Genomic DNA, 8,124 nt, shown 5'->3' on the forward strand with positions numbered 1-8,124 from the left:
AATGTAATAATAATAATAATAATAATAATAATAATAATAATAATAATAATAATAATAATATATTTATACCCCGCCCATCTGGCTGAGTTTCCCCAGCCACTCTGGGCGGCTCCCAATCAAATGTTAAAAACAGTACAGCATTAAATATTAAAAACTTCCCTGAACAGGGCTGCCTTCAGATGTCTTTTAAAGATAGGATAGCTGCTTATTTCCTTCACATCTGAAGGGAGGGTGTTCCACAGGGTGGGCGCCACTACTGAGAAGGCAAAGTCAGTTCCCCCCCCCAAAAAAAATATTTTGGTATATGTTGCCCATCTGACTGGGTTTCCCCAGCCGCTCTGGGCGGCTCCCAACAGAATATTAAAAACACAATAAATAATCAAACATTAAAAATATATATCATGTCTATTCTTAGGGCTGGCAGTGAGTCAGTTTATGCCTCTTAGTTTAACATCAGAATCTCTGTCAACGGTGAAACCCCGCCAGATCTTGGCAAGCAACCTTTGTTTATTATTTGCCTGATTCATATGTTGCTCCTTCCAAACCAGAGTGTTGCCACCCTCTGGGATTGGCCCATATATTATTACCAGCTTACTCTTTTGCAAAGCAAACAGTGGCTACTCTTCCTTTTCTGCAAGATCCTCATTTGTTTGCACATGTGGGTGGATGTTTGTGTAAGCCTAAATGCACAGACATCCTGACCCACTTACCACATGTGTATGTGGGGAGCTAGGCCAAGGGATGGCAACTATGGCCTGTGGGGACTCTCACTTCTGCTGCTCACTTATGCCATGTCTGAGGCAACAGCTGTGGTCACAGTTCTGCACACACACACACACACACACACACACACACACGGTTGGTTTTTACAGCCCAAGTCCCCATCAAGTCAGAGATACAAATGGAGTCTACCTTAGCAAGGCAAGCTGTTGATCTTTATTGGTCTGTTGCAACAAAGTCTCCTTGCTCCCTTGCAAGGAGGTGCCCCAAACAAAGGTGTGTGACATCTTTTTAAACCTCAGAAATTATCCACCTGCCCCTTGACAGAAGGACCACCCCAAAAATGTCTCAGATACATCACAAAATGGGTTGTGCTTGTGCATGTGAATTAGATCATGCTCAGACTGTCATGTTTCTCCAACACATTTGCAAGTCCATCCATCAAGACGCCTGTCAAATACCTGATATTAATTGCCCTTCCTGTCTGAGACTTCCTTTTGAAATGATGAATACCTTGACTCCAGAATCCATTGACACAGACCTGTCCCCATTCACGTACATAAGATACCATTTTGGCGTCTGCTTGGATATTTACTGACACTTGTTAAACCAGTTCCACAGAGGGGAGGCTCAGGAAGAATTTCCTGTAATGTGACAAGAGGGGTTGCTGAGGTCAGCTAAGGGCTAAACGTGGCCTCGTTTTTTGCTCTGTATAGTTTTCTGGCTGTGAGAGTATTATGAGCTTGGTGTGGGGCGCATTTATCTTCTACATGCACTCCATATGGGCATGTGCGTATGTGTTTAAAACTGAATAACAGTCACAGGAGCCCCTTTAAATCTTGCTTGAGGATCGGGCTAAGATTAAGGTGAGATGCTTCCCTGTTGCTCAGGGATGCAATAGAAACATAGAATTTTTTTTAAAAAATTTTTTTATTCAAAATTATAACAAGACATATTATCCAAAAACATATCATCCTTGTCCCCCCCCATTTTTCCTCCCTCCCCCCCACAAAACCCACCCACCCCCACCCCACCCCCCGACTTCCCTCAGTTCCAGTCTTTGGTTTCTCTAAGAATGCTGTTTTCTGCATGTTACAAAGTTGTATAGATCCTCAAACTATTTAGCTGATTATTATCAATAAAAAGTTTGTGAATGTTTCCCTAGCTGCACTGGTGTTGTGTACTATCTGTACGTCATCTTCATGTAATTCTCCTTCAATAGGGAACAATCTGTAAATTTTAAGTCAGTTTTCCATAATTTAACCCAATCTTCCATCATAATGTTGTGACCTACATCTTGTGCCCATTTAATCATAAATGATTTTACCTCTTCATCTTTCGTCTCCCATTCTAATAGTATGCTGTATGCGGCTTTCAGTAGTTTCACTTTCCCTTCAATCACTTCCGTTTGAAACCTAGATCTAGTATAACTAAATCCTTTCTTGGAAACATAGAATTTTAGAGCAGGAATGCTCCTGGAGGTCATTTATTCTGACTGCAGGAATGACAATGCAGGGCTATAATATTAGGGAAGGAGTGTAGCTCAGTGGTAGAGCTCCTTCCTTGCATACAAGAAGTCCCAGGTTCAGTTTCCAGCATCTCTCGGTGGGGCTGGGAAAGATTCCCTGTCTGAAACCCTAGAGAAAAATGAGAAACTGAGAGAAACCCAAACAGTCCCATCCCTAGTTGTGACCTGATTCAGATCCACTGAGCTCCAGCAAGTGGATATCCTTTGCATATCCTTTGCATCTTCAGATCTGATAATCTATCAAGTGTCACCAGACTCTTGGGGCGCTTCCAGACTGCCGCCACTGTGGGGTGCGGTTCAGTTCAATCGCATATTGACAAATTCAGGCAGCACAATCAAACTTGATTTGGAGGCCTTGCATTCTAAATCCACGCCCCCACAAACTGGACTTCCTTGCAATCTGCAAAATGATTAGGAGATACCAGTGGCGTAGCGTGGGTTGTCAGCACCCGGGGCAAGGCAAGTAATTTGCACCCCCTAACCCGTGGATTTGCGCCCCCTAACCCGTGGATTTGCGCCCCCTAACCCGTGGATTTGCGCCCCCTAACCCGTGGATTTGCGCCCCCTAACCCGTGGATTTGCGCCCCCTAACCCGTGGATTTGCGCCCCCTAACCCTAACCCCCAGATGTTGCGCCTGGTGCAGCCGGCCCCCCCTGCACCCCCCACGCTACGCCACTGGGAGATACACTGGACTGTGTAGGATGTTCTCCAGGCCAACAAAACCAGAATGAATGAATGCTCGATAAAGAGCTGAGATCGCTGGGCCTCCTTGCAAACGCTGTGCAAACACATCAGGATTTGTGCCCCACAAACAGGTTAGCAGGATGTGACTTTACTTGCTTAAAACAAACTGTTAGTGTTGTTTTAATACTATGTTTCAAACACTAAGGCAGTCATTTAAAAGGTCAGACTCAACACAATGCTTCACCTGACATTCTTTTTCTTTTCCTTTCAGAAATGTCCTGGCAATTGCCACCTTAGGTTTTGAAGCATAGCGTTAGGTGTGTGAAGAAAAAAGCACCACCAATCCGCTTGTTGAGAGGGCAGTATTATTATTTGCCTGTTGCAGCACAGGTCACAGGTGAATGTGTGTTTTCAGTTTCACAATCAGTTTTGTCGGTCAGAAGCCCACTCCATCCTCTTCTTGTCTGTGGATCCGCCCCGCCCCCCACAAAGTGCATGCAAAAATTGTGTTTACATTGTACACACTTTTCCCTAACAGTGTTATAGGTTTGCAGTGTATGTCTTGGTCTCGATTATATCTGTGGGTCCTTTCCAGGCCTCTGATTCTCTACCAAGGAGGCTTAGAATCTAGTAGAAGAGGCTACTGAACTGGCCAGGCCAGTTTTTTTATAAGAGAATGGCCGTAGCTTCCTAGCTAAGTATCACCATTTACATGTCCAAAAAGGTTGCTCTGTTGCCAAAGAGACAAATGAGATTAATCCTCCCCCTCCCCACCTAGCTGTAAGCAGCATCACTTTGTAGGGACAGAGAACAATAGGCAAAGGGGCTGTGCTGGAAGCTGGATACACAAAGGCTGGTCATGTTCTGGGCCGCACCCAAAGCTTTGGCTTAAGGATCTCCCTGGGAACCTAATGGGAAGGTAATATCTGTTGGCGTATTAATTCTGTGAGACCCTCCATCCTTTGCTTAGGACAGTAGTAAAAAGGTAAAGGGACCCCTGACCATTAGGTTCAGTCGTGGCTCTGGGGTTGCGGCGCTCATCTCGCTTTACTGGCCGAGGGAGCCGGCGTACAGCTTCCGGGTCATGTGGCCAGCATGACTAAGCCGCTTCTGGCGAACCAGAGCAGCGCATGGAAACACTGTTTACCTTCCCGCCGGAGCAGTACCTATTTATCTACTTGCACTTTGACGTGCTTTCGAACTGCTAGGTTGGCAGGAGCAGGGACCAAGCAACGGGAGCTCATCCCATCGCAGGGATTCGAACCACCAACCTTCTGATCGGCAAGTCCTAGGCTCTGTGGTTTAACCCACAGCGCCACCCACGTCCCTGCTTAGGTAGTATATTTGTGTAATTCCTGAAGGCGCCACAGCCATTGATCTTTATCCCAAGGAAACCAAACTCTAGAGAGGGGCAAACATCCCTGACAGCTCTTACTGCTCAGAGACTGGGTTGCAACGAACAATATGTACTTTGAGTTGTATCTACTTAAGCTCTACTCAGAGAAGACCTATCATATGCTAGTCATGTTCATTTAATGTCACTGGGGCTCCTCTGAGTAGCACTTAAATTGAATAGAACACTTTGTATAACCCCGCCCCACAACACACACATTGAAACTTGATTTACTTTTCATATCTGATTATCCAAAGAATGGGGAAATGTGGATTAAATGGAGCGGGAATGCATAGGTTGGAGTTTTTCTTCATTGCAAGGGATTGGACTAGATTACTTTTGGGGGTCCTTTCCAACTCTACAGTTCTGTGATTTTGATGAAGTGACACTTGCATGCTTAGGTAACAGCAAATCCACAGCAAACTTGTGTATGAATGAAACCTTGGTTTCGGCGCAACACAACAACATGGCTACTATTGAAGTGATAATTAAAGGCAGATGATTTATTGAACCACAAAAATATTCAAGAGCCTAGTGCATTTTTTAGGCTATACAGCCCTCCTTCGGGGAAATATCTCAGAAGCAATTAACAATCCTTATTACATTTAATTGAAGGGAACTAACCATATACACATTTTTAAAAACACGCACACACATACACACAGAAGGATAATGATGATACTCAAGTATACAGTTACAAAAATCCTGCATCTTGAATTGAAAAGGGCTTCTTAAAATAAAAAAGAACATTCATTCTCAAAAGCATTTTAAAATGGCGAAATGGTTTCCAAACATGACAATTTACAAACAGAAACATTTGTTCATCTGCTCTGTCTTGCGAAGCACAGGGTGTGATCTCTTTGGAATCCTTGTATGGCAAGAGAGGACAACACTTTTTTGTCAAGAACCACATTCCCTTGCGAGTAATTTAATGGGGCTGTTTTTTTCCTGTGGGTGCAGCCAAAGCCAACAGTGGGCAGGATCAACTCCTCTCTCCCCTCTCCATTTTTTCTCTCCCTTTGACATCCCCTTCTCTCTCTCTCTCTCTCTCTCTCTCTCTCTCTCTCTCTCTCTCTCTCTCTCTCTCTCTCTCTCCCCTATCCCCTCCCCAGGCCATCAGGGGATGAGACATTGTTCCTGACCAGAAGTCTCAAGCTATTCCTTGCATAGGACTTTTGAAATTAGACTGATGTCACATAAAATTAGACTGAGGACTGCAAGTGGACCTATGGATGAAGGTCACCGGTTCCTGGTGAATGGAACTCCAAAGACAAAAAAAGACAGCTGCAGCAGTAAATTTAAGAGCAACATTTAACCATGGAGCTATTTATTATTTTTCACCTGCCGCTGTAATTGACCCTCTCTATTTCTGCGTGCGAAACCACCCCCATTCTTTGGAAAAGAAGGGATGGGAAACCACAGACCCAGAGGTCAGATGTGGCCCTCAAAGGCCTCTCTGCCTAGCCCTCAAAACTCTCCCCAGGTCACACCATTCCCTGAGTGATTTTGCCAGGGCGGAATGTGACTTTGAACCCTGATAATACCTCTTACTTGCATGGAGGGAGAAGTGAGTGAGCTTAGTGTGTGTGTGTGTGTAAAAAGTAGCCTACTGTTTTACATTTGTCCCTACCCCCTCCCAAACCCCCACAGTTGCCTCTGGCTCCACCCACCATGGTCACACGGCCCTCGGAAGGTTGTCTGGGAGGAAATGCGGCCCTTAGACTGAAAAATTGATTCCTTGCCCCTGATTTAGAATGGCATATGCACAGCTGGGATACTGTTCTATGAACATTTACCCAAAAGCGAGCTCCGCTGAATTGAGTGGGACTTGCTTTTGAGTAAATTTGCAAAAGGATCAGGCTATTCGAAGCGTTTGTATTCCACTGCTGTAGAAAGTGTGCTTAGGAAAACAGGACTGTTACAAATGCCATTCTGTCATTTAACTAATACTGTTTTCATTTCATATTGTGCTCTTGTTTTCTGAGAAGCATTCATTCATAAAAACAAAAACAAAAACAAAAAAGCTGCTAAAATAACAAGCCTAACTCTAATAATACTCAGCATTTGTATGGCGCTTTTGCAGGATGAAAGCATTCCTCATACATCGTCTTGTCATAATACTTACAACTACAGTCATACCTCGGGTTACAGACGCTTCAGGTTGCGTTTTTTCGGGATGTGGACCGCCGAAACCTGGAAGTACCGGAACGGGTTACTTCCGGGTTTAGGCGGTCGCGTATGCACAGAAGCGTGCACAAATGCGCAGACATAGGTTGCGAACGTTGCAGGTTGTGAAGGTGCATCCCGTACGGATCACGTTTGCAACCCGTGCATCCACTGTAATAATGTTTTGAGCGCTTAAATTGGGGGTGCTTGCAAAAGCGAGCGCCCTCATTTGAAGACTCGCTACTGGAACTCAGGCAAGCAGGGTTGCCTCCAACCTGCCCTTGCCCCAGAGGTCCAGAGACTTAGTTTGGGGTGAGGAGACTAGTATCAGTACCAGAACAGGGAAAGAGTACCAGATGTGGCCCGCAGGCCAGATCTTCCCTTCCCCTACCCTTGCGGGCCAACTTTGACAGTTAGGAAGGGCTGGCCACCTGCCAATCACCTGAAATAATGATGATGCCGGCTGACAATTTGAAAAAGGCTCACCTTTGGAGTCCATTTGCACTGGATTAAAACAACTTGGAACTGGACTTCAGAAAGTGAGACCTTTCAGTGCTTATCAGCTGATGGGCACCAAGAGACATCGCTTTGAAATCCCTTCACAGGGGACTTTAATACAAAATGCTTGCAGACAGATTTCAAAGTGATGTCGGGAGTGGGTATGTTGGTGTAGTTTGTGGGGGGAGGAAATGGCCTTGTGGGTCAGAGATTCCCCACCTCTGCCATTCACATGCCCATCACCCCCAGCAAGAAAATGGGGCTATTTGCATCATTTCCAACAAGAAAAAAAAACCTCCAAGAGAAAACGCTCTGGTGGAGCTGTGGGGAACCCTCTGCCACGGCCTTCCCTGCTCCCAAATTTGGTTTGGGGTTGTGTCGGGGGGGGGGGGGGAAGGTGACAATGATGGAGGCAAAACCCTTTTTGGGTTGAACTTCAGGATGCATACCTTCCTATGGAAAGGAGGCCAATATATTAGGGTAATTCCAATGGTGCCAATAATGGGGCTGAGGCAGAGGGGCAAACTTTGAAGGCTTTAAAAAAAAGTGCATTGGCCTCCCTCTCACTCTAACAGTGAGAGAAGGTTTATTCTCATGGGGAGCCAATACTCCTTCCCATTCCTATTCAGCCAGAATGGAGGTCCATACATTGTCAGGGCTGGCCTGTAGTCAAGTGTCTAAGGTGAGCCAGGGACCAGAAGTCATAGGACAAGCCAGTAATCAAGACCAAAGAAGGGGAAATGAGGAAACGGGGACAAGCAGCAAGCCAAAGGTCAAGGCCAAAGGTCAAATCAGGAGACGGGGGTCAAGGAGCAAGCCAAACTTCAGGGCCAAAGGTCATATCAGGAGAAGAGGTCAAGGAGAAGACCAGAGGTGAGGACCAAAGGTCGAATCAGGAGATGGGGGTCAAGGAGAAAGCCAGAGGTCAGGGCCAAAGGTCAAATCAGGGAATGGAGGAGGAAGTCAGACATCAAGACCAAAGAATAGCCAAGGATGCTCAGGAGGCCCTCATTGTTCAAGGCTTAGCTGGGACAGGAAGCATCTTTGCACTGCTTCCTGCCCCGAAGGATCCAATAGCTAGCCTGGGTGGGCAGAGTCAGAGCAGTACCAGAAGGTTCTTGATGGGGAACCCCA

Source organism: Podarcis bocagei (genome assembly GCF_964188305.1).
Source record: "Podarcis bocagei genome assembly, chromosome: 16".
NCBI lineage: Eukaryota > Metazoa > Chordata > Lepidosauria > Squamata > Lacertidae > Podarcis > Podarcis bocagei.